The following is a 26,692-nucleotide window of genomic DNA, read 5'->3' as shown; positions in this document are numbered from 1 at the left end:
ACGATTCCATTCAGTGTTCGGTGGTAGTGATTCAATTCAGAAACGATTCTAGATTCAAAATCTATACTTTGTTACGACCTGTTACGCCAGGACGTTCTTTGTTCTATTTTCGGGGTGTATTTCCAGTGTTTTTGGCGTCACTTCCTGTTTTACGCTCTTGTTTTGGTTTCACTTCCTGTTTAGTTTGCATTCTGTTTGGCCCTAGCTTTACTCTCTTTCTGAGCGCTCGTTTGCGTTATCGGATCGGATGATGTTTATAGGTAAGTGGATGTCATTGTGCAAGGCCAAAGATCGTGTATTGTGAGAAGATGCTCGCATGGTGCTGTACAGGTGCGGTACAGCGCAGCGCGCAATAGGTCCTACACAAAGTACATTTTGCCTCAGTCACATCATCTTCTTTTTGTCACTTAAACAAATACCGAGGACATGACCTCGGTGTCCTCAATGTTAGTTACGGCCATGAGTGTAAACACGCTGCGTGTAAAGTTCTGCAAGGTGATGCCGGAGCTGATCACCTTGCATTTAGGCGACCGTGGCGCATGCCTGTCTCCAATTATGTCTGGAAGACTCCCTATTAGCCATGTGTGCGTGGCTCATTCAGTATTAAGCAGCTCCCGGTCTCCGGTGTCACGCATACCCACGCGATCATCTTGCCCGGACCAGGATGAGCCAGGATCCAGTTCCTGCAGTCTCTCAGGCCCGCTGGGCTGCCCGTGGACCAGCTGGCTCTTTCTGAGGCGTTTGTTTGGCGGCACAGAGGAAATGCATCTGGATATTTCACAGGAGGTAGGGTACTACTTTTTAAATGTTGTATTGGTGGGGTCTGTTAGTCTGTTAGGATTTTGGAGAAACTTTTAGGAAATGTCAGAAATGGAACAAGTGATTACATTTTTATGGTTATCCAAATAAATTTCGCTACAAGGCTCAACTTTCCCCTACATGTAATTGATTGTGGCCCGCCCACCACGGCAAAATAAAAGCCGCCTCACCTTGAAAATGAGTGGTGTTTTTCATGAAAACATCAACAGTAATGTAATGTACGATGTAAATAGCCTATTATTTTCGAACCATTGATTAGTAAAGCCCCAAAAAATTGAAAAACAAAAACAAAACAGCAGTGTTGAAACCGAAAAACTGCCATGTGGACGTACTTTAAATACAGTGTTTTTCAACCTTTTTTGAGCCAAGGCACATTTTTTGCCTTGAAAAAAATCCGCAGGCACGCCGCCAGCAGAAATAATTATAAAACGAAACTCAGTTGACAGTAAAAAGTTGTTGTTGCAATTGTTGGATATGACTTTAAACCAGTGGTTCTTAACCTTGTTGGAGGTACCGAACCCCGCAAGTTTCATATGCGCAGTCACCGAACCCTTCTTTAGTGGAAAATACAACTTTTTTTTTTTTTCAAATTCAAGACGAAGTTATATGTTTTTGGTATGGGGAACATATTCTAAGTAACAAAGACTTAATTTAGAGTTTTTTGGACACTAGGGGAACATATTCTAAGTAACAAAGACTTAATTTAGAGTTATTTGGTTAGGGTTAGGGTTAGAGCAGGGGTCGGCAACCTTTACCACTCAAAGAGCAATTTTGGCAAGTTTCACAAATTAAAGAAAATAATGGGAGCCACAAAAAAAAAATTAAAATTTAAAATGAAAAACACCGCATACTTTGTGCTATGTTAACCAGGGGTCTCCAACACACGCACCGGCACGCACTTTAATGTGGAAATTTGATGTTAGTGCGGCCCGCGAGTTTTGAATGAATGAATGGCGCTTGATAGCGTCATACTTGCCAACCCTCTCATTTTTCCCGGGAGACTCCCGAATATCAGGGCATGATGACACTGCTTTTGGCGCCCTCTACAGCCTGCCCTAGCAGTGTATGTGCTCGACCACATGTAGAATGCAGTTTCAGCTTGTTCACGTAAGTGACAGCAAGGCGTACTACCTCAGCAGCCACACATTTTACACTGACGGTACCAATACCCAGAATCCCATGCAGCTCTAACTCTTCCGCTCAACCAACGCACGGAGGGGGGGGGGGGGGGGGGGTGTTGATGTGTGGGGGGATTGGGTGGTAGCGGGGGTGTATAATGTAGACCGGAAGAGTTAGGGCTGCATGGGATTCTGGGTATTGGTTGTGTTGTGTTTATGTTGTGTTACGGTGAGATGTTCTCCAGAAATGTGTTTTTCATTCTTTTTTGGTGTGGGTTCACAGTGTGGCGCATATTTGTAACGTAACAATGTTAAAGTTGTTTGATACGGCTACCGTCAGTGTAAGCTGTGTGGCTGATGAGTAAGTATGCTTTGCTGTCTCCTATGTGTGCAAGTAAAAGCAACATACAACTTGTGGCCGGGCTGGCACGCTGTTTGTAAATGCTATAGAGGACAATTACTGCAGTGCAATTAGGGCACTCCCTTTATTTAGTAATTAGAGTGTAAATAGGATTATATTTTCCCTTGGAGTTACCTATGAGAGACACTGAGATCCATAAATCTCCTGGGAAAATCTGGGGGGTCAGCAAGTATGTAGCTGAGCCGCATCAGAGTGGTCAAAGAGCCGCATGCGGCTCCGGAGCCGCGGGTTGCCGACCCCTGGGTTAGAGGATTAGGGCCAGGGTTAGAGGGTTAGGCTTATAATAAGGCCATGTCGAATAAGGCATTAATAAGTACTTAATAATGACTAGTTAAGAGCCAATATGTTACTAATTTGCATGTTAATAAGCAACTAAAATATGGTGAATATGTTCTTCATACTAAAGTGTTACCATGTTTTTTTACTGGTGCACAAAATGAAGCGTGCATGAACATCACCTTGTTCAAACAACAAAACCAACACAGTGCATAAACTCACAACAAATTACACACCTGCAAATCAGTCTGACTTCTGCTGTTGCCGTATCCGTAATACGCCGGTAGGGAGAAGTTTTTATTTACACGATGAGTCGGGTGTGTCTTGACCTCCGCCGAACCCCTGAGCCCGACTTACCGAACTCCTAGGGTTCCATCGAACCCAGGTTAAGAACCACTGCTTTAAACCATAACCAAGAACGCATCACTATAGCTCTTGTCTCAAAGTAGGTGTACTGTCACGACCTCTCACGTCACGCCGTGACTTATTTAGAGTTTTTTTGCTGTTTTCCTGTCTGTAGTGTTTTAGTTCTTGTCTTGCGCTCCTATTTTGGTGGCTTTTTCTCTTTTTTGGGGGTATTTTCCTGTAGCAGTTTCATGTCTTCCTTTAAGCGATATTTCCCGCATCTACTTTGTTTTAGCAATCAAGAATATTTCAGTTGTTTGTATCCGTCTTTGTGGGGACATTGTTGATTGTCATGGCTTGTTCGGATGTACATTGTGGACACCGTCTTTGCTGTCCTCCAGCATTCTGTTTTTGTTTACTTTGTAGCCGGTTCAGTTTTAGTTTCGATCTGTATAGCCTTCCCTAAGCTTCAATGCCTTTTCTTAAGGGCACTCACCTTTTTTTAATTTTTGGTTTTAGCATTAGACACCTTTTTACCTGCACACTGCCTTCCGCTGTTTCCGACATCTACAAAGCAATTAGCTACCGGCTGCCACGTACTGATATGGAAGAGTATTACACGGTTACTCTGCCGAGCTCTAGACAGCACTGACACTCAACAACAACAACACATAATTTGCAGATTATAATTACTAGTTTGCAAAAAATATTTTTAACCCAAATAGGTGAAATTAGATAATCTCCCACGGCATACCAGACTGTATCTCACGCCACACTTGTGGGCCGCGGCACAGTGGTTGAAAAACACTGCTTTAATACATCCCTGATTTACCCGTGGACAGCCATCTATAAAATGTGCAAATTTCATGGGGAGAAAGCTCTCCCTGTTCGTCGCGGACACGGAGCGACAGAAGTAACTCGTCTCTAAACATGAATACAGTCTCCAATAGCATCAGAAAAAGATGCTATATTTGTTGCCAGCCGTTTTTAATAAAGAACAAGTTTCCAGAAACCTTTAAAATTAGAGCAAAATAGTATGAGAAAAAAAATCATGTTGGTACTAATTAATCACACGGATTTGTTTTAAATGTATTTCTAACATTTCTTTAGCTTTTTTTTTTAAAGAAAATACATGCATCATCACAGACTTTGCAAATTATATGATGACATCATATTGACCACACCTAGGCCACGCCTGGCCGCTACAGGTATCTTGGCTATGTGGGGGAAACCCTCTCTGTGTATGCCAGCTGCCCCGTCTCCACCCACAGATACAAAATTGACCGACTCTGTTTATTTCCTTTCACTATAGCAGTACTTATCAATTGTCTTCTGTGACGCTACGTAAAATAAGAAAGATATCTGGTGGGCCACATTAAATGACAAATGATGTGGCGGACCACATAAAATGATGTTGCTGGCCACGGAAAATGCCGTGGCGGGCCACATAAATGACAAATCATGTGGCGGGTCACCTAAGATGATGTGGCGGGCCACTTGAAATGGAGTGGGGGGTCATTTTAAATGACAAATGAAGTTTCGGACCATGTAAAATTAGAAATGACGTGGAGGGCCACATAAAATGTAGGCCAGATAAAATGATGAGGCGGCCACATAAGATGATGTGGTGGGCCACATAAAATTATGTGGTGGGCCACATAAATGATGTAGGCCAGTTAAATGATGTGGCGGGCCACATAAAATTATGTGGTGGGCCACTTTAAATGACAAATGAAGTTTCGGACCATATAAAATGATGTGGTGTGCCATGTAAAATGACAAATTATGTGAAGGGCCACTTAAATGAAAAATGATGTGGCAGACCACATAAAATAATGTGGGGCAGATAAAATGAGGAGGCGGGCCACGGAAAATGCCGTGGTGGGCCACATAAGATGATGTGGTGGGCCACATAAAATGATGTGACGGGCCACGTAAAATGACGTGACGGATGGATGGATGGAGATAAAATGATGTGGCGGGCCATGTAAAATATTGTGGTGGGCCAATTTAAATGACAAATAAAGTTTCGGACCATATAAAATGATGTGGTGGGCCATATAAAATGAGAAATGACATGGAGAGCCACTTAAATGACAAATGATGTGGCGGATCACATAAAATAATGTGGGCCAGATAAAATGATGTGGCGGAAAATGATATGGCAGGCCACGTACAATGAATTGGCGGAAATTATGTGGGCCAGATAAAATTATGTGGGCCAGATAAAATTATGTGGGGGGCAACATAAATGACAAATCAAGTGGCGGCCTACATAAATGATGTAGGCAAGATAAATTGATGTGGTGGGCCACGTAAAATGATGTGGTGGGCCAGATCAATGAGAAATTTTGGGAAGGGCCATTTAAATGACAAATGATGTGGCGGACCACATAAAATAATGTGGGCCAGATAAAATGAGGAGGCGGGCCACGGAAAATGCCGTTGTGGGCTACATAAGATGATGTGGGCCAGATAAAATTATGTGGCGGGCTACGTAAGATGATGTGGGCCAGATCAAATTATGTGGTGGCCATGTAAAATGAGAAATTACATGGAGGGCCACTTAAATGACAAATGATTACATAAAGTAATGTGGGCCAGATAAAATGATGTGGCGGACCACGTAAAATGACGTGGCGGGCCACATACAATGAAGTGGCGGACCACATAAAATGATGTGAGCCAGATAAATGATGTAGGGGGCAACATAAATGACAAATCAAGTGGGGGGGCTACATAAATGATGTAGGCCAGATAAAATTATGTGCTGGGCCAATTAAGATGATGTGGTGGGCCAGATAAATGACAAATCATCATTTGTCATTTATCTGGCCCACATAAAATGATGTGGGCCAGATAAAATGACGTGGCGCGACACGTAAAATGATGTGGAGGGCCAAATAAAATCATGTGGGCTAGATAAAATGATGTGGGGGGCAACATAAATGACAAATCCAGTGGTGGGCTACATAAATGATGTGGGCCAGATCAAATGATGTGGCAGGCCATGTAAGATTAAATGGCGTGCTACATAAAATGATGTGGCGGGCCAGTTTTGGCACCTGAGCCTTGAGTTTGACACCTGTGCAATAATTGAACAATAAATGACAGAAAATCAAATATGTGCAGTGTTTCCCATAAACTGCCAAGATACCTGTGGCGGTGGGGGCGTGGCCATAGGCGTGGTCACCATGACATCATCGAGTAATTTGCATAATTTACTACAATGATATGATTTTCTCTAAAAAGACTCAAAAAATGTATACTTACTAATTAATAATAACAGTTTTGTTTTAAACGTCCATCCATCCATCCATCCATTTTACAATATAATTACAACACTTTATGTACATATTTATATACAGATTTGAACAATAAGTTATTCACTGAAATATATTTATTAATTGTGGTTCTTACAAAAAATATATCTTATAAAAATATAAAAGCTAAAATGTCTCTTAAAGCTCTGCCCCTTTAATTAGTGCATACTAAATAATTTAACTTTAGCCTACTACTACAACCATATTATTTACCAGCAACATAAAGTGAAACAGAGGCAGAGGTGTCCTGCCACAGTCAGTAACAAATACACAGAAAACAGTAGTGGTGGTAGATAGACACAAAGCTTCATCAAACATCTGATCCACTGAACAAAGAGCTCCAAAAATCTTGATCGTACACTTCTCTTTTGTAAAGTAAATCTGAACAGCCGATATGGGCATCTACATCAACTATATGATTTGCCTGAGAACCTGGACAGGACAAAAAAATAAATAAATAAATAAATAAATATTTGTGGCGGCCTTAATTCTTTTGTGGCGGGCCGCCACAAATAAATGAGTGTGTGGGAAACACTGATGTGACTCCAACTTGCTAAGTTGTGAAACGGCAGCCGAGACAAAAGTGTCTGGTCTTGGGACTGCAGACCTGCGACCAGAGGGAAGAAGCTGACAATGATCATGTATCAGTGAGACACAGCAGTTAAAATGGAAGAAGCCATCCGCTGTTGCTGTTTATTGTACGGTGCAAGGCCGGCATATGTGCTTGTGTTGCTTCCAGACGTCAAAGTCCCAGAATTCCATTTTTCTGTTATTACAGGCGAGGAAAGAACCCAGCGAGACATGAATAGAATCTTCCAGTCTGTGGCCTTACAAGGGAAATGTTCATTGTGTCTGCACACGACCATTCAAGCGTGCTGGACGGGAACTTAAACAAGACCCAAAACGGACCATTCTGGGCTTAGAATGAACTTCTGAAAAGCTGTAAGTCGCATTGGCAAAAAAAGTTATATCGCATGTGTTATTAGTACATCAGGACTCGGGGATAGGTACTAAATCCGGAACTTTTTTGGCAACGATCGGATCCCGCACCGATTCAAAAAATAACTAATACATTTAGCCATAAAGGGCTTTATTGTTTCTAGCCTTTTGCAGGCTATGTAAAATGAGGTGACAGGTCACATGAAATAATAAATGATTTGGTGGGACACATAAAATGATGTGGCGAGCTACATAAAATTAAATAAATATGTGGTGGGCACTGTAAAATGACCAATGACTGGGGGGGGGGGGGGCACTTTAAATGACAAACGAAGATGCGGGCCACGTAAAATGCTTTGGCGGGCCACATAAATTATGTGGTGGGCTATGTAAAATGGCAAATGAGGAGGCGGGCCACATAAATGATGTGACGGGCCGGGCTATGTAAAATGGCAAATGAGGAGGCGGGCCACATAAATGATGTTTCGGGCCACTTTAAATGACAAATGAAGAGGTGGGCCACATGAATAATGCGGCAGGCTATGTAAAATGATGTGGCGGGCCACTTAAATGACAAATGAGGAGGCGGGGGCTATGTAAAATGATGTGGCGGGACACGTTGTTATTGTAGTGGGCAAGTTTAAATGACAAATGAAGAGTGTGCCACACCACATATAGTGGTGTGGCACGCCACTTGAATGACAAATGAGGAGGCGGGCCACAAAATGACGTGACGGGTCACTTTAAATGACAAATGAAGAGGTGGGCCACGTGAATAAAGCGTCGGGCTATGTAAAATTATGTGGCGGGCCACTTAAATGACAAATGAGGAGGCGGGCCACATATAATGTTGTGGCGAGCCACGTAAATGATGTGGCGGCTATGTAAAATGATGTGGTGGTCCACATTAAGGATGTGACGGGCAAGTTTAAATGACAAATGAAGAGGCGGGCCACATATAGTGTTGTGGCGGGCCAGTTAAATGACAAATGAGGAGGCGGGCCTTATATAATGTTGTGGCGGGCCACATAAATGATGTGGCGGGCAAGTTTAAATGACAAATGAAGAGGCGGGCCACATATAATGTTGTGGCGGGCTGTGTAAAATGACAAATGAGGAGGCGGGCCACATAAAATGATGTGACTGGCCACTTTAAATGACAAATAAAGCGGCGGGCCATATGAATAGAGCGGCGAGCTACATGAATAGAACGGCGGGCTACATGAATAGAGCGGCGGGCCACATGAATAAAGCGGCGGGCCACATAAATAAAGTGGCGGGCCACATGAATAAAGCGGCGGGCCACATGAATAAAGCGGCGGGCCACATGAATAAAGCGGCGGGCTATGTAAAATTATGTGGCGGGCCACTTAAATGACAAATGAGGAGGCGGGCCACATATAATGTTGTTGTGGCGAGCCACATAAATGATGTGGTGGTCCACTTTAAATGACAAATGAGGAGGCGGGCCACATATAGTGTTGTGGCGGGCCACTTAAATGACAAATGAGGAAGAGGGCCATATATAATGTTGTGGCGGGCCACATAAACGATGTGGCTGGCAATTTTAAATGACAAATGAAGAGGCAGGCCACATATAATGTTGTGGCGGGCCACATAAATGATGTGGTGGGCAAGTTTAAATGACAAATGAAGAGGCGGGTCACATAATGTTGTGGCGGGCCACTATAAATGAAAAAATGAAGAGGCGGACCACATATAATGTTGTGGCGGGCCACATAAACGATGTGGCTGGCAATTTTAAATGACAAATGAAGAGGCAGGCCACATATAATGTTGTGGCGGGCCACATAAATGATGTGGCGGGCAAGTTTAAATGACAAATGAAGAGGCGGGCCATGTATAATGTTGTGGCGGGCCACTATAAATGACAAATGAAGAGGCGGGCCACATAAATGATGTGGCGGGCAATTTTAAATGACAAATGAAGAGGCGGCCCACATATAATGTTGTGACGGCCCACTTTAAATGACAAATGAAGAGGCGGGCCAGATAAATGAGGCATAGGGCTAGGTAAAATGTTCTGGTGGGCCACTTAAAATGACAAATGGCGTGGAGAAACACATAAAGTGATAATGTGGGTCACTTTAATTGACAAATGATGTGGCAGGCCACTTGAAATGGAAAATTACGTTGCGGGGCACATAAAATGAAGTGGCGGGCCATGTAAAATGACAAATGATGTGGCGGGCAAACAAAGAAATTTGACTCAAAAAATCCTCCAAGTAAGGCCCCACTTTTCCAAAAATGTGCTAGCTCGATGCTAATATGTATTGCCTTTGCTACTGGCATGCTATTGATTAGCATTAGCGATTTTAACTCTTTGATTTCAACTACAACTAGGATGCGCATAACAATCAAACAACCGGTGCGTAATAAGTAGAACACTTACAGTATTAACACTTTGTAGGGCGCAGCAGACAGCAAAGCCTGAAATGACCGACACACCATAAACTTTACGCTACTGCCCTCTCATGTCTTGGACTTGCAACTGCAATTGCAACCTACTTGCAAATGAGACTGAGAAATGACAGCAGTTATCATTTTTAAATGTTACAATAAAAATGATATTTTGTTATCAAGTACAATAACTATTTAGTGAAACACACAAAAGTAGTGAAAATTGGTATTGTGGAGTAACTGTTAAAAGTTGCTGAATGTCAATTTGCAACAGCCCACCATCTGCAACGGCAAAACACGCTAACTAGAACGTAGGTTCAACTCTGCTGCTTTACCCATAATGCACCGCCCACACGGCCCCCTGTCAAATCCTTGTCGACGTGCCGCCCCCCTCCGTGCGGCACAACAATACGCCAGCAGCGCCCGGGCTTCCTCCCCGCTCCTCGTTTTGAGGCTTCCCCCCCCTGTCACATCGGCGTGAGACGTGTCAGGAGCGCCGCCGGGTTTTGCCATCATTAGGCCGAGGAGAAGGCGGCGTTGTGCGTCGTTAAAGCGAACGCGTGTTTGGTGGCGGTCGGAGGCGCAAGTTGGCAGACAGGCTGCAAACGTAGCTTACGGCCATCAACATGTGAATGTGGATGAATGATGGCTTTGAGTATGAAGCGGAACTTTAATATAACATTACAATTTTTTAGTAAATCAGTATCAGTCCAGTGTCAAAACAGGTACTGAGTGTGCCATACCCTCACTAAACCGCCATTTACCCATCGCTACTGATACCTGTATTTTGTTTTTTTTTGCACTTCTGAGTTTTATTTGCAAATATGCGTTAGTTTCAGTTTGTACTCTGTTTTATGGGTGTCAAATGTTTTTATTTTTTTTCAGATAAACCGTGATTCTTATTTGTAACGATTCTTAATTGATTCACATAAAAAAAAAAAAAAAAAAAAAAAAATATATATATATATATATATATATATATATATATATATATATATATATATATATATATATATATATATATATATATATATATATATATATATATATTTATTAATTTTATTATTTATGTATTTATTTATTCATTTATTTTGGCCAAAAAAATTTGGCCCCCAAGTCAAAAAGTGGGGTTACCCCTGGACTACACAGTATAATTATTGAAGTGTATTAATGGAAGCTAATGGAGCTAAAGTTGGTGTTTTGGGTGGAATGTGCTGCATTTCCACACAGTAGAGATAAGATCAAGTGGACTGTTGTGTCTTACAACAAGATATGGGAATAGTTGTTTCTTTTCCCCAGATAGTTTGACAGATTGATTGTGTTACTACGTGGAGGTTTGTTGTTGTGTTGAGAGGTACTCAGAAGCGTTTCTCATCAGCTCTTTTCAACGCGGTCTGAGCACAAGGGGTGCACTTTGACCCCGGTCGCTGCATGCGAGATAGAAACGTCCATGACCCGGCACAGCCTGCTTGTTCATGCGGTCCTGGTTCTGCTGGAGATCACAGGGCTGACCAGTCACCGGTCAAAGGCCAGTGATGTCTGTTCAAAGTGCAGCTTATACGTTAGAACTTTGAAATCACAATGATTTAGAGCAGGGGTGTCCAAAATGTGGCCCCTGGCACATTCTAAAAATATTATTATCACCAAAAAAACATAAAGTGTAATATCCGCTTTAGATTTAAGTGGGACATTTAAAAAAAATTTTAATTTCCTAAAAAAATAATAATGAATTAAAATCAATGTTGTGAATCTTTGGTCTATTTAAGGCTACTTTACATAAAATATTCTACTTCAACAAAACATTTGTGGACAATATTGCATATTTTGTGTTTTTGCCATAAAAAACAGGGTTTTTCTTTAACGAAAAGGGCATAAAACATTAATAAAGTAAACTTTATATCACCAGATGGATTTGAAGTTCATCTACAGACTTAAGTGTTGAATACAAAAAATTATATTTGACTTATTTTTACTATTTTTATGACTGAGACCTTTCTGGGTCCCTGGGACCAAACTTGAGGGGAGCCCTACAGTTTAAATATATATATATATATATATATATATATATATATATATATATATATATATATATATATATATATATATATATATATATATATATATATATATATATATATATATATATATATATATATATATATATATATATATATATATATATATTAGGGCTGTAACAACTAATTGATTAAATCAATTAAAAGCGATTATAAAAATAGTTGCCGATTAATTTAGTCATCGATTCGTTGGATCTATGCTATGCGCATGCGCAGAGGCAATTGTTTTAAATTTTTATTTTTTTATTTTTTATTTTTTTTATAAACCTTTATTTATAAACTGCAACATGTAGAAAGAGCTGAGAAACAATAATCAAAATAAGTATGGAGCCAGTATGCTGTTTTTTTTCAATAAAATACTGGAAAGGATAGAAATGTAGTTTGTCTCTTTTATCCGATTATTAATCGATTAATCGAAGTAATAATAGACAGATTAATCGTTAGTTGCAGCCCGAATATATATATTGTATTGGTTTAAAAAAAAAAAAAAAAAAAAAATCAAAATTTTTCAGTGGAAAAAGTTTGGACACCCCTAATTTAGAGCCATGTACACATGTGTTAGCACTCCATGGTCCAGACCTCTCATCAAACATCTCAGTCCAAAAGAACACATGCTAAAGCAGGGGTGGCCAAAACTATGGCTCACTGGTGACTTCAATTTGGCCCGCATGACATCATAACTTAGCCTTCAAATGAATCTTAATTACCATGGAGATCCATGAATGCTTCAGGTTTGTTGCCATCATGTGGGCAATACGAGTGAATCAGAACAATGACCATTGAATGTGATCTGACACACTCCAGACAACCTTCCCTAGTCATAGTGCCGTAAAAGAAAAAAAATGCAACTAACATAAATGTCAACACACATGGTCACACATAAAACAACCTGCTCACTGAACTTTGTGAATGCTATGAAAAACGTCCAAACACGATAAAAATTAGGAGGCGCACTTTCACATAGTCTTTATATTCAATTACAATATATTGATTATACATTCATTATATTAGTATAATATGTACACACACACATATATGTGTATATATATGTGTATATGTATGTATATATTAAGGCTGAAACGACGCGTCGACGTAGTCGACGTCATCGGTTACGTAAATACGTCGACGCCGTTTTTGTGCGTCGACGCGTCGCATAATGACGTCACACTACCGTCATGGCGAAGCGCAAAGCAGACGATCAAAGAAGACGGTGCGAGCGGTGCGAGCGAGGGGGGAAAAGCATGCCAAAAGTGTGGGAGTATTTCAATAAACGGCCTAATAATGTTGTTGTATGCACACTGTGTCGAGCGGAAATGGCCTATCATAGCAGCACAACGGCTATGAACGAACATTTGAAAAGAAAACCAACTAGTCAATCGTCCGCGCGAGCATACGTTGTCATCATTACACAAAAACATGAATGTGCCATTTGTATCTGCTAGGGGTGTAACGGTACGTGTTTTGTATTGAACCGTTTCGGTACGGGGCTTTCGGTTCGGTACGGGGGTGTACCGAACGAGTTTCTAAGCTAAAGTCTTAACAAGCTGCTTTGCTCCGTCTGCCTCTGTCTCAGCACGCAGCATTGTCCCACCCACACAACCATCTGATTGGTACACACGCAGCATTGTCCCACCCACACAACCATCTGATTGGTACACACGAAGCATTGTCCCACCCACACAACCATCTGATTGGTACACACGCAGCATTGTCCCACCCACACAACCATCTGATTGGTACACACGAAGCATTATCAGCCAATCAGCAGTGCGTATTCAGAGCGCATGTAGTCAGCGCTTCAGCGTGGAGCAGATAGGTGTTTAGCAGGTGAGCATCAGGCAGCGGACTCTCCCCAAATGATAATAAACACCTCCCAGTCAACTACTACTAACATCACTATGAGCCCGTTGACCTTCTAGAAACTTAAACTGCAGCTCAGCTCGCTCGAAATCCTGGCTTGAGGTGAAGGCTAATTAGCTCTCAGTTCCAGCCACATCGACCCCTTCTGAGCGCCTATTTTCAGCTGCTGGGAATATTATAAACAAGAAAAGAACCAAACATGTACACATGCTAACCTTTCTTCATTACAACTGTTAGACACTCACTGGAATGAGTAGAATTGGTTATTGTGTACTGTGTTGGACTGGATGTTTATTTTGCACATTTTAAAAGCAATATTTAATGTTTACAGTGCTCCAGAATATTTAGATTGGCACTTTTTTGTATTGGATGTTTATCTTTATTTTTGCACATTTTAGCAAATAAGCAATACTTTCACTTTTGTTGAAATGTTTACACTGTTGTTACAGAATATTTCGTTTTGCACTTTTTTGTATTGGATGTTTATCTTTATTTTTGCACATTTTAAAGCAAAATAAGCAATACTTTTACTTTTGAAATGCTTATACTATTGCAGAATATTAAGATTTGCACTGGATGTTGACTTTTATATTTGCACATTAAAAAGCAAATAAGCTACTTTTAATTTTGTTAAATGTTAAAAGTTTTAAATGTTTACATTGTTACAGAATATTTAGTCATGTTGTTGTCAATGTTGACTGAGTGGCCATACTTCTTTTTTTTTGTAAATAAAAGCCATGCCTTTTGAAAAAACGGGCCTACATTTATTTTTTCATCTTCATTTTGAATAAAAAAATAATCGGCAAAAGGAAAAAATAATCTATAGATTAATCGAAAAAATAATCTATAGATTAACCGATTAATCGAAAAAAATAATCTATAGATTAATCGATAGAAAAATAATCGTTAGCTGCAGCCTTAGTATATATACATATATATATATATATATATATATATATATATATATATATATATATATATATATATATATATATATATATATATATATATATATATATATATATATATATATATATATATATATATATATATATATGAATGTGTATATACTGAATATGTATATATATATGTGTGTATGAACGTGTATATACTGTATATGTATGTATATATATATATGTGTGTATATATATATGTATATATTAGGGGTGTAACGGTGCGTGTATTTATATCGAACCGTTTCGGTACAGGGGTTCCGGTTCGGTTCGGAGGTGTACCGAACGAGTTTCCACGCGAACATATGAAGTAGCCGCCTAAGCTAAAGTCTTAGCAAGCTGCTCTGCTTTCTGCCTCTGTCTCCTACACAGCACCCAGCATTGTCCCACCCACACAACCATCTGATTGGTTACAACCATAGCGGTAACAGCCAATCAGCAGTGCGTATTCAGAGCGCATGGAGTCAGTGCTTCTGCGGTGGGGTTAGCAGATAGGTGTTTAGCAGGTGAGCATCAGGCAGCGGACTCTCCCCAAATTAAAATAAACACCTCCCAGTCAACTACTAGTAACATCACTATGAGCCCGTTGACGTTCTAGAAATATAAACTGCAGCACAGCTCGCTCGCAGTCCTGGCTTGAGGTGAAGGCTAATTAGCTTTTAGCCTAACGTTAGCTCATATTGCGGTGTTTGTGTGTGTGTGCTAGCTCATTGTGCGGTGTGTGTGTGCGTGTGAGTGTGTGTGTGTGTGTAGCAGCATAGTTTTGAATGGCAGGGTACCTGCTATCACATGTTGATAAAAATATAACATTTACATAATAAAAATCAACTACAGGCTTCCCAAATGCTTAATAAATTAAGCATGATGAGTTGACTTGAAACTGTTTAATGTTGCACTTTTTATATGTAGAAGAAAAGTTTTGTCATTTTGTTTAATCTGAGCAACAGCTTGAGGCAGTTTAATGTTGATTACCGTGGGCAGAATTATTATAGTGTTCCCAATGTTAAAAGGATAAAGCCATTGTTTACAAATTTGGTAAATAAATAACCAAAAAATTTATATTTTATTGTTTTCTTACTGTACCGAAAATGAACCAAACCGTGACCTCTAAACCGAGGTACGTACCGAACCGAAATTTTTGTGTACCGTTACACCCCTAGTATATATGTATTAGGGGTGTGGGAAAAAATCGATTAGAATTCGAATCGCGATTCTCACGTTGTGCGATTCAGAATCGATTCTCATTTTTAAAAAATCGGTTTTTATTTATATATTTAATTTTAATTTTTATTTTTTTATTTAATTTAATTTTTTTAATTAATCAACTCAACAAAACAATACACAGCAATACCATAACAATGCAATCCAATTCCAAAACCAACCCGACCCAGCAACACTCAGAACTGCAATAAACAGAGCAATTGAGAGGAGACACAAACACGACACAGAACAAACCAAAAGTAGTGAAACAAAAATGAATATTATCAACCACAGTATCAATATTAGTTACAATTTCAACATAGCAGTGATTAAAAATCCCTCATTGACATTATCATTAGACATTTATAAAAAAATAAATAAATGAACAATAGTGTCACAGTGGCTTACACTTGCATCGCATCTCATAAGCTTGACAACACAATGTGTCCAATATTTTCACAAAGATAAAATAAGTCATATTTTTGGTTCATTTAATAGTTAAAACAAATGTACATTATTGCAATCAGTTGATAAAACATTGTCCTTTACAATTATAAAAGCTTTTTACAAAAATCTACTACTCTGCTTGCATGTCAGCAGACTGGGGTAGATCCTGCTGAAATCCTATGTATTGAATGAATAGAGAATCGTTTTGAATTGGGAAAAAATTGTTTTTGAATCGAGAATCGTGTTGAATTGAAAAAAATTTGATTTTGAATCAAATCCTGACCCCAAGAATCGATATTGAATCGAATCGTGGGACACCCAAAGATTCACAGCCCTAATATATACGTATGTGTGTGTGTGTGTATATATATATATATATATATATATATATATATATATATATATATATATATATATATATATATATATATATATATATATATATATATATATATATATATATATATATATATATATATATATATGTATATGTAAAAAAATGTTTTGCCCAAAACGTTTGGACACCCCTGGTCTAAAGTAACATTTCTCCCTGTTCTTCTGGTGCCAGAGAAGAAGGCCAATGCTTTGTTTGAGGCACAACATAAAAAGCAACACTTTGATTTGTTTTTCATGTTCTTCGTGTCAGTAGCCCGTCACAGACTCTGCGCGGAGTCATCCAAGCTGACCACAGAACAACATCAAAGCACTGCACATGTATTTTTACACACTGACTACACAGCCATGAGCAAGGCAGATGGCACACAAACGGGAGGTCACGTCCTGCGTTCCTCGCTGCTTTTGGGAGCTCTCTTCCCCACACAAGTTGTTGGCGCTGTTGTGAACAAAAACAAAGATGGGCGACACTTGGGTGTTGAGACCACATTCATTCACAGAAAAGTCACATTTGGAACCAAGTCCTGTTCCTGTCTGATTACACTCGTAACCAGGGGCCGTACTTATCAAGCTTCTTAGAGTGCCATTTTACACTTAAGTCTTGAGAATTTGCAAAATTTAGTCCTACTCTCAAACTTAAGAATAAAAGGTTTTTATCAACGTTCTTAAGTCTAAGAATCACTCCTACTCTCCACGATATTTAAGAGACCTTCAGAGGTGTCTTAAGTGGTTAGGAGTTGCCAGCAGGGGATGGCACTGAGGCGAGAGAGACGTGCGCGAACGTTCAGGGAACGGAACAATGTTTTTTTTTTTTTGATGAAGAGCAGCTGATCAAACGGTATCGTTTAGACAGAGCGGATATTATTTTTGTCACAGATTTAATACTTTTCGATTCCTTGTTGATTTCTGCATGTGTCTGCAGTGGGCTAGTATATATAGAGCCACCCACACCAGTTTCAAATTAGTTGCCTAATTAATGAATTGGAAAGAAAATGTTATGACAGTAGCGTATGTGTGTGGCCGTGAGGTGAGTGACGTCAGTGAGTGTGTGGGCGATAGAAGAGAGGGAGCGGTAGCGTGAGGGCCGGCGGGGGACTAGTTTGTTTTGTATTATTTTGTAGTTTATTGTCAAAATATACACTCCCATTGTCCACTTAAATATTTCCAAGATATTTCTTTATTCTTAGACAACGGATTCCCTTCCGTGATTGGTCATTTCTATGGACACAGAAATGACGTCACCTAAAATTGCGTTTACGGCACATAGTAATGTCGTAATTCAGCTCTGAGTGTGACACTTAAGATTCAGTCCTACACTTCGCTGAAAGTGTGAGTAAGACGCTTGATAACTAACTTTTAAGTGCAGCTTTCAGCGAAGAATTTATTTACTCTTAAGTCAACTCTTAGCAGACTTCTTAGGAGTAATTCTAAGAAGCTTGATAAGTACGGCCCCAGATCTTCACCAATGTGTAAGTGTTTCTTCTTTGAGCCATGCTCTACCACTTTGCAAGAGTTTTGTGGACGTTTGCTGGGCAGTCGTTGAAGAACACACAAACTAACTAACGGCAATAATGGAGGTTTTAACTAAGGATGTTCCAATTTGGGTAGAAAATGCTTTAACTTAAATTAAGGCTCCACTCCTCCAAAATATGCGTACAGTATAAACACTTTGTAGGGCGCAACATAACACATTCAACTTCCTGGAATAAGATACTTTTTAGTTGGACAACATACCGTTGATAACCTATACAGCCATCTCTGGATTTTCCAATCTGGATAGAAAACTCTTGAATTTAAAGTAAGGCTCCACTCCTCCAAAACACGCTAGCGTGATGCGAACTAACATTGGATTTGCCATTGACAGGCTACTAAAAGCATGAGCAATTTTACATGGCGATTTTACCACCCCAAAATTTTGCAATGAAAACTACAACTAAGATAAATGTTACAATCGAACAGCTGGTGTGTAATAAGCACAATACTTACAGTACAAACACTTTGTAGGACGCAGCATAACACATTCAACTTCCTGAATTAGATACTTCCTAGTTAGACAACATACCGTAGATCAGTGGTTCTCAACCTTTTTTCAGTGATGTACCCCTTGTGAAAATTGTTTTAATTCAAGTACCCCCTAATCAGAGCAAAGCGTTTTTGGTTGAAAAAAAGAGATAAAGAAGTAAAATACAGCGCTATGTCATCAGTTTCTGATTGATTAAATTGTATAACAATGCAAAATATTGCTCATTTGTAGTGGTCTTTCTTGAACTATTTGGAAAAAAAGATAGGTTTTTATTTATATTTATAAAGGATTTTTGAATTGTTGCTATTTTTAGAATATTTAAAAAAAATCTCATGTACCCCTTGGCATACCTTCAAGTACCCCCAGGGGTACGCGTACTCCCATTTGAAAACCACTGCCGTAGATAACCTATACTGTACTGCCATCTAGGGATGTTCCAATCTGGATAGAAAACTCTTGAACTTAAAGTAAGGCTCCACTCCTCCAAAACACGCTAGCGTGATGCGAACTAACATTGCTATTGACAGGCAACTAATAGCATTAGCAACTTTACACGGCTATTTTACCACCCCAAAATTTTGCTATGAAAATTACAACTAAGACGAATGTTACAATCGAACAGCTGGTGTGTAATAAGCACAATACTTACAGTATAAACACTTTGTAGGGCGCAACATAACACATTCAACTTCCTGGAATTAGATACTTCCTAGTTAGACAACATACCGTAGATAACCTATACTGTACTGCCATCTAGGGATGTTCCAATCTGGGTAGACAACTCTTGAACTTAAAGTAAGGCTCCACTCCTCCAAAACACGCTAGCGTGATGCAAATTTACATTGGATTTGCCATTGACAGGCTACTTATAGCATTAGCGATTTTACATGGCGATTTTACCACCCCAAAATTTAGCAATGAAAACTACAACTAAGATGAATGTTACAATCGAACAGCTGGTGTGTAATAAGCACAATACTTACAGTATAAACACTTTGTAGGGCGCAACTTCCTGGAAAAAGCTACTTCCTGGCGAGACAACATACCGTAAACAACCTATACAGTACTGCCATCCAGGTATGTTCCAATCTGGGTTTTATGCCGCCGATTCTGTGACTAAGTTTAGCTGATACCGATCACATTTATTAACTGTAACTTTAATATATCTATGGTGAGTGCTATTGACAGTGTAACAATATCAACAGACTAGTCAAACTACTTCCTTATTCTATTTTATTCTATTCTATTTGATTGTTCTCATTCATCAGGTCATTTAATCGATAGAAACCTTACTGTTCAGTTTGTCTCCACATCCCACACTCTGGATTGTAAATAAAGTAAATAATGTAAATAATTCAATGTGTATACTCTGATGATTAACTTGTGTGATGACTGCATTATGATGATAGTATATATTTGTACCATGAATTGATTTAAGTGGACCCCGACTTAAACAAGTTGAAAAACGTATTCGGGTGTTACCATTTAGTGGTCAATTGTACAGAATATGTACTGTACTGTGCAATCTACTAATAAAAGTCTCAATCAAACAATGAATCAATCTTGCTGTTAGCGATAGCTTGATGTAAACTGTATGTTGTTTTAGATGTGGTTTTATGTCAACAACAAGACAGCGTCATATATTTTTACTCGTGAAAGCAACCGAGCAGCACCGCACTAAAATCCACTTGATATCGAACAGGAAGAAGCGCCATCACACTGTGACACCGCAGACAACAACAACATAATATAATGAACAACAAATCAACGATTGAAGTTCCAAACTTGCCATCCAAACAATACCCCGTTTGTTGACAAGAAGATATGACAGCCGTCGAAGCACGTTCAGTCTCTTTATTAAGCAAAGGGAACACAATCCAGTGAAAAGATTCAAAAGAGCTGGCGTCAGAGCTGACACGCTAACCGCTAAAGCTAACAAAAACAGCCCCGTTTAAAACCCAGATGGCGTCACACGTCACTTAGCAACAGGCCCCGCCTTTTAAAAGCGCAGACTGCTCTCATATGAAATGTCTCTCAACTGTATCTGCAAAATGTATTTTTTAAGTGATGTATTAAATACTCTCCATAGTAATTAATTACATTTATTAAAGAGTAATTCCGAATAAATCAGTTTTTCTGGTAAAATAACAAGTAACTATAATTAATTACTTTTTAAACAAGCAAACACTAAATCATTTGGTTTTTGCCCTCAAGGTCCTTGTGAACATTAACAAAGAAGAATCATTTAGAATAATTTTCAAATATGGATCGATTCACTCTCCCCTATTAATAATGATAATAATAATGGGTTTGATTTATATAGCGCTTTTCTCTACACTCAACATATTTGTCTTGTTTGCTTTATTTGTATTTGACTTTATTAAATGTTTGTGTAGGATTTTATTAAACAAAACCAGTTCTCTTTTAAGTAATATAGACAATTTTCACAGCTGTTGTAGTTAATCACAGAACTGGCACCCAATGTTATTAAAAAGTATTAATTTGGGAATCGAGAATCGATTCTGAATCGAATCGTTTAACCCGCAAAACTCGAATCCAATCAAATCGCGTGGTGCCCAAAGATTCACAGCCCTAATTCATAATAATGGAAATAAACGGTTGTTTATTTCAAACGTGGCTCTGAACACGGTGTGACTGTTCAAACCGTCACAATTCTAAGTATGAAAATATTATTTTTTATAAGAATACATGCAGGTATTCTGGAAACTGCTTTTCTTCACACACACACACACGCTGAGATCTTGTTGTTTTAGCCGCCGTGTGACGTGAAGTTAAAACAGAGGTGTCCTTTGTCCGGTCCACCACACCACTGGCACCGCAGCCCGCCGGGGGTGGGGGGGAAATCCGCAGACGGGGCGGCTCACGTTTCAGCCGAAACAGGAAAAAGAAACGTCCACCTCGGCAAGAAAATTAGCCGGCGTGCTGTCAAAGCTTCTCATCTTGGTAAGAAAATCCAGATTCAGCACAGGCGGCCCGCGGTACGCGCTGGGATGTCGAACACGCTGTCAGCTCTGCTCGTGTTCAGGTACACGGCGTGCGCAATTAAAAGCCTCACGCGGGAACACCCTGAATTATTAGCGGGGTGTGGCGGCGTCACCCGAGGCCAAAGCGGAGCCATCTGTCTGCTGAGGATCTTCTTTCTTTCAACGGGACACAGAACATGTTCCGAATGCTCGCCGCTGAAATTGCATGACAGTCATCTCTATTTGTGCGGTCATCCTGACAAGAGCTTGTGATGCAACCTGCTGCAGGTTTTAGGTCAATAGAATTAACTAAGGCTGTCAACGTAATGACCAGTTAAAGGCCTACTGAAAGCCACTACTACCGACCACGCAGTCTGATAGTTTATATATCAATGATGAAATCTTAACATTGCAACACATGCCAATACGGCCGGGTTAACTTATAAAGTGCAATTTTAAATTTCCCGGGAAATATCCGGCTGAAACGTCTCGGTATGATGACGTTTGCGCGTGACGTCACGGATTGTGCGAAAGAATTGGGACACCATTGTGGCCAGCCATTAAGTCGTCTGTTTTCATTGCAAAATTCCACAGTATTCTGGACATCTGTGTTGGTGAATCTTTTGCAATTTGTTTAATGAACAATGATCCCCACCTTCTACCATCCTAGTCACGTCCGTTGTGTCCTTGGGCAAGACACTTCACCCTTGCTCCTGATGGCTGCTGGTTAGCGCCTTGCATGGCAGCTCCCGCCATCAGTGTGTAAATGTGTGTGTGAATGGATGAATGTGGAAATACTGTCAAAGCGCTTTGAGTACCTTGAAGGTAGAAAAGCGCTATACAAGTATAACCCATTTATCATTTATCATTCATGGAGACAGCAAAGAAGAAAGCTGTAGGTGGGATCGGTGTATTAGCGGCTGGCTGCAGCAACACAACCAGGAGGACTTTGAGTTGGATAGCAGACGCGCTATCCGACGCTAGCCGCCGACCGCACCGATGATCGTGGTGAAGTCCTCCGTCGCGCCGTCGATCGCTGGAACGCAGATGATCACGGGTGGTGATGAGCAGATGAGGGCTGGCGTAGGTGGAGAGCTAATGTTTTTAGCATAGCTCTGTCGAGGTCCCGTAGCTAAGTTAGCTTCAATGGCGTCGTTAGCAACAGCATTGCTAGGCTTCGCCAGGCGGGACAGCATTAACCGTGTGGTTACAGGTCCAGTGTTTGGTTCGGGGTCTCCTGATAGTAGAAGTAATAGTAGTATTGTTGATCTTCGGTCTATACTTCCAGTCAGGGGCTTATTTCTTCTGTTTCTATCTGCAGTTAAGCACGATGCTATCATGTTAGCTCCGTAGCTAAAGTGCTTCGCCGATGTATTGTCGTGGAGATAAAAGTCACTGTGAATGTCCATTTCGCGTTCTCGACTCTCATTTTCAAGAGGATATAGTATCCGAGGTGGTTTAAAATACAAATCCGTGATCCACAATAGAAAAAGGAGAAAGTGTGGAATCCAATGAGCCCTTGTACCTAAGTTACGGTCAGAGCGAAAAAAGATACATCCTGGCGTCCTGCACTGCACTCTAATCCTTCACTCTCACTTTCCTCATCCATGAATCTTTCATCCTCGCTCAAATTAATGGGGTAATTGTCGCTTCCTCTGTCCGAATCGCTCTCGCTGCTGGTGGGAATGATTGTAAACAATGTGCAGATGTGAGGCCCTCCACAACCTGTGACGTCACGCTACTGCCGGTACAGGCAAGGCTTTTTTATCAGCGACCAAAAGTTGCAAACTTTATCGTCGATGTTCTCTACTAAATCCTTTCCGCAAAAATATGGCAATATCGCGAAATGATCAAGTATGACACCTAGAATGGACCTGCTATCCCCGTTTAAATAAGAACATTTAATTTCAGTAGGCTTTTAACGCTATTTTCCTTAATCAAACAATCCAACTTTACTTATAAAGTGCTCTCCATACATAAAATAAATGCAACACCAAGTGCTTTACAGACTTAAAAACAATACCCCGATCATGGCACTCACATGAACAAATAGATGCACGAGTGAGTACAGAGGAGCCAAGTGACGAAACACTATCACAGGCGCCATCTGCACCAGCACGGCCCCCAGGGCGCTGACACAAAAGCGCCCCCACCGCACGACCCATACAAACCCCTGATGCAGATGGCTCCCTCTGAGGAACGCTGGAAAGAAAAATGAATAAGACCTGTTGCGCCCTACAAAGTGTTAATACCGCAAGTATTGTACGTATTACACACGAACGTGCATCTTCATTGTAGTTTTCATTAACACATTTGAAGGTGTTGAAAATCACCTTATAAAAGCGTTAATGCTAATGAGTAGCATGTCAATAGCAAAGCCAATGTATGTTAGCTTCAAGCTAGCACATTTTTGGAAAAGTGGAGCCTTATTTATCTTACGGTTGAGTGTTTTTAAAAAACATGTATGTATTTGTTGGCATTTGAAATGGAAACATTACCTAAAGGTAGTTTGGCTGAGTTGAGTCGTGTCGTCACGCGCAAGCCAGGCACAAGAAAAATCGCACAGTTAGATTTTACGTGAATCGGTGCCCGGTAGGACCGAGAGGATATGGACCACAGCTGAAAATAAACTGTAAATAAAATGAAGTCTTAAGTAACTTTAGTCAGTCATATTTTTTGCGCTTAAAAAAAACTTCTGTATTACTTTATTTCCAGACTCCTTCTGTTTGTTTGATATTGTCATTACTGCCACAAGTGGTGAAAAAAGTGTATTACAACTGCGTACCTCTGCAGCTCATGCGGACCACAGCTGAGAAACAGATATTTTGGCGGCCCAACAATGCACCATATGTTTAAACAAACACTGGTCTAACGTACAGTACACTTACTAAAGATGAAAAACTTCTATCAACCGTTAATCATGATTGCATATTTTAAACATGTAATAGTCCTAAAATTAACATAATACAACAGCACTATTTTGTTTAACTTATGAAGTCTGTAGAGTTAAAGTCCTTTCCCAGCAGGCACAAGACATTGATACAACGTTGATTATATGTAGATTTCCTTTAAAACTGGCATTAAAACAACGTCACAAAATAGTTGTATTTGTTAATTGAGACCACGTTGATGTCCAACGTTGGATCCACGTCGTTGGTCGGGAAACGACCAAATTTCAATGGTCAAATCAACGTCACAACCTGACATCGAATCAACGTCGTCAAAAAGCATGTTGTTTCAACGTTGTATTTGTGTTGTAAATTATTGGTTGGGGAATGACCAAAATTCAATGGTCAAATCAACGTCACAACCTGACATCGAATCAACGTCGTCAAAAAGCATGTTGTTTCAACGTTGTATTTGTGTTGTAAATTATTGGTCGGGGAATGACCAAAATTCGATGGTCAAATCAACGTCAGAACCTGACATTGATTAAACGTGGTCAAAAAGTATGTTGTACCAACGTTGTATTTGAGTTGTAGAATATTGTTTGGGAAATTATAAAATTTCAATAGTCAAATCAACGTCAGAACCCAACATTGATTAAACGTCGTCAAAAAGCATGTTGTTTCAATGTTGTATTTGGGTTGTAGAATATTGGTTGGGAAATGACCAAAATTTGGTGGTCAAATCAACGTCACAACCTGACATTGAATCAACGTCGTCAAAAAGCATGTTGTTTCAACGTTGTATTTGTGTTGTAGATTATTGGTCGGGGAATGACCAAAATTCAATGGTCAAATCAACGTCAGAACCTAACATTGATTAAACGTGGTCAAAAAGCATGTTGTTTCAATGTTGTATTTGTGTTGTAGAATTTTGGATGGGAAATGACCAAAATTTGATGGTCAAATCAACGTCACAACCTGACATCGAATCAACGTCGTCAAAAAGCATGTTGTTTCAACGTTGTATTTGTGTTGTAGATTTTTGGTTGGGAAATTACCAAATTTCAATGGTCAAATGAAAATCACAACCTGACATTGATTAAACGTTGTAAAAAGCAGTTCCTATTGTCCTTCTTTCTCTCTGTCAAAATTGTTGTAATAGAAATACACAAGAAATAAGAAATAAACAAGTCGTTGTGTGTATTCCAATGGCGGTCGTGTGTTGGAAAAATACGCCCCCAACGGTGTTCAACCAATTAGCGTTCGACAGCAAAGCCCGCACCGGAAAAGTTTCAGGGTAGCTTGGAAAAGTCCCACATAGCTAAGAGAAACTCGGAAAGGTTCCTGAAGAACTAAATCTACCTGGGTAGTTTTTGGTGGAAACACAGGGAACTTTATTTACCTGAAAAAGTTCCTTCGGTGAAAAAGGGGCCTCTTGCTGGCGCATGCATGAAGGTTGAAAGGCCCACCTTGAACCTACTTCCCGAAGTTAACTGGACTTAATCTTATGGATTTTTGATGACTTTCCCTGCTTTTGTCCAGTTGAAGTTGTCGTAACTCTTCTTACTTAATTGTGATGAGCAATTTGTTCTGTCAACTTGACAACATTAGTCCTTCTGACTGAATGCCAGAATCACTTTTAACAGTGTGGACGATGAGTTTTCTTGATACTAGTGTTGGAACGATACCAATATTTTGGTAACGGTACTAAAATGATTTCGATACTTTTCGGTACTTTTCAGTACTTTTCTAAATAAAGGGGACCACAAAAAAATTGCATTATTGGCTTAATTTTAACAAAAAATCTTAGGGTACATTAAACATATGTTTCTTATTGCAGTTAAGTCCTTAAACAAAATTGTGAACATACAAGACAACTTGTCTTTTAGTAGTAAGTAAACAAACAAAGCTGTGATGAGGTGGCGACTTGTCCAGGGTGTACCCCGCCTTCCGCCCGAATGCAGCTGAGATAGGCTCCAGCACCCCCCGCGACCCCAAAAAGGGACAAGCGGTAGAAAATGGATGGATGGATAAACAAACAAAGGCTCCTAATTTAGCTGCTGACATATGCAGTAACATATTGTCATTTATTATTCTATTATTTTGTCAACATTATTAAGGACAAGTGGTAGAAAATGTATTATTAATCTACTTCTTCATTTACTGTTAATATCTGCTTACTTTCTCTTTTAACATGTTCTATCTAC

The 26,692-nt window shown here is 39.8% G+C and overlaps 1 protein-coding gene across 1 annotated transcript in view; it reads left to right on the top strand.

Moving 5' to 3' along the window:
- Positions 1–575: 575 nt before the first annotated feature.
- LOC133646907 (protein inscuteable homolog) overlaps positions 576–26,692 on the top strand; it is a 104,241-nt gene continuing 78,124 nt past the window's right edge. The window contains 2 exon segments of the mRNA XM_062042825.1: positions 576–786; positions 7,081–7,244. The gene's annotated coding sequence lies outside the window, so the exon portion shown is untranslated.

This window comes from Entelurus aequoreus, linkage group LG03 (genome assembly GCF_033978785.1).
Source record: "Entelurus aequoreus isolate RoL-2023_Sb linkage group LG03, RoL_Eaeq_v1.1, whole genome shotgun sequence".
Lineage (NCBI taxonomy): Eukaryota > Metazoa > Chordata > Actinopteri > Syngnathiformes > Syngnathidae > Entelurus > Entelurus aequoreus.
The sequence above is the reverse complement of the archived record's forward strand: the minus strand, read 5'-3'. Positions and strand labels throughout refer to the sequence as shown.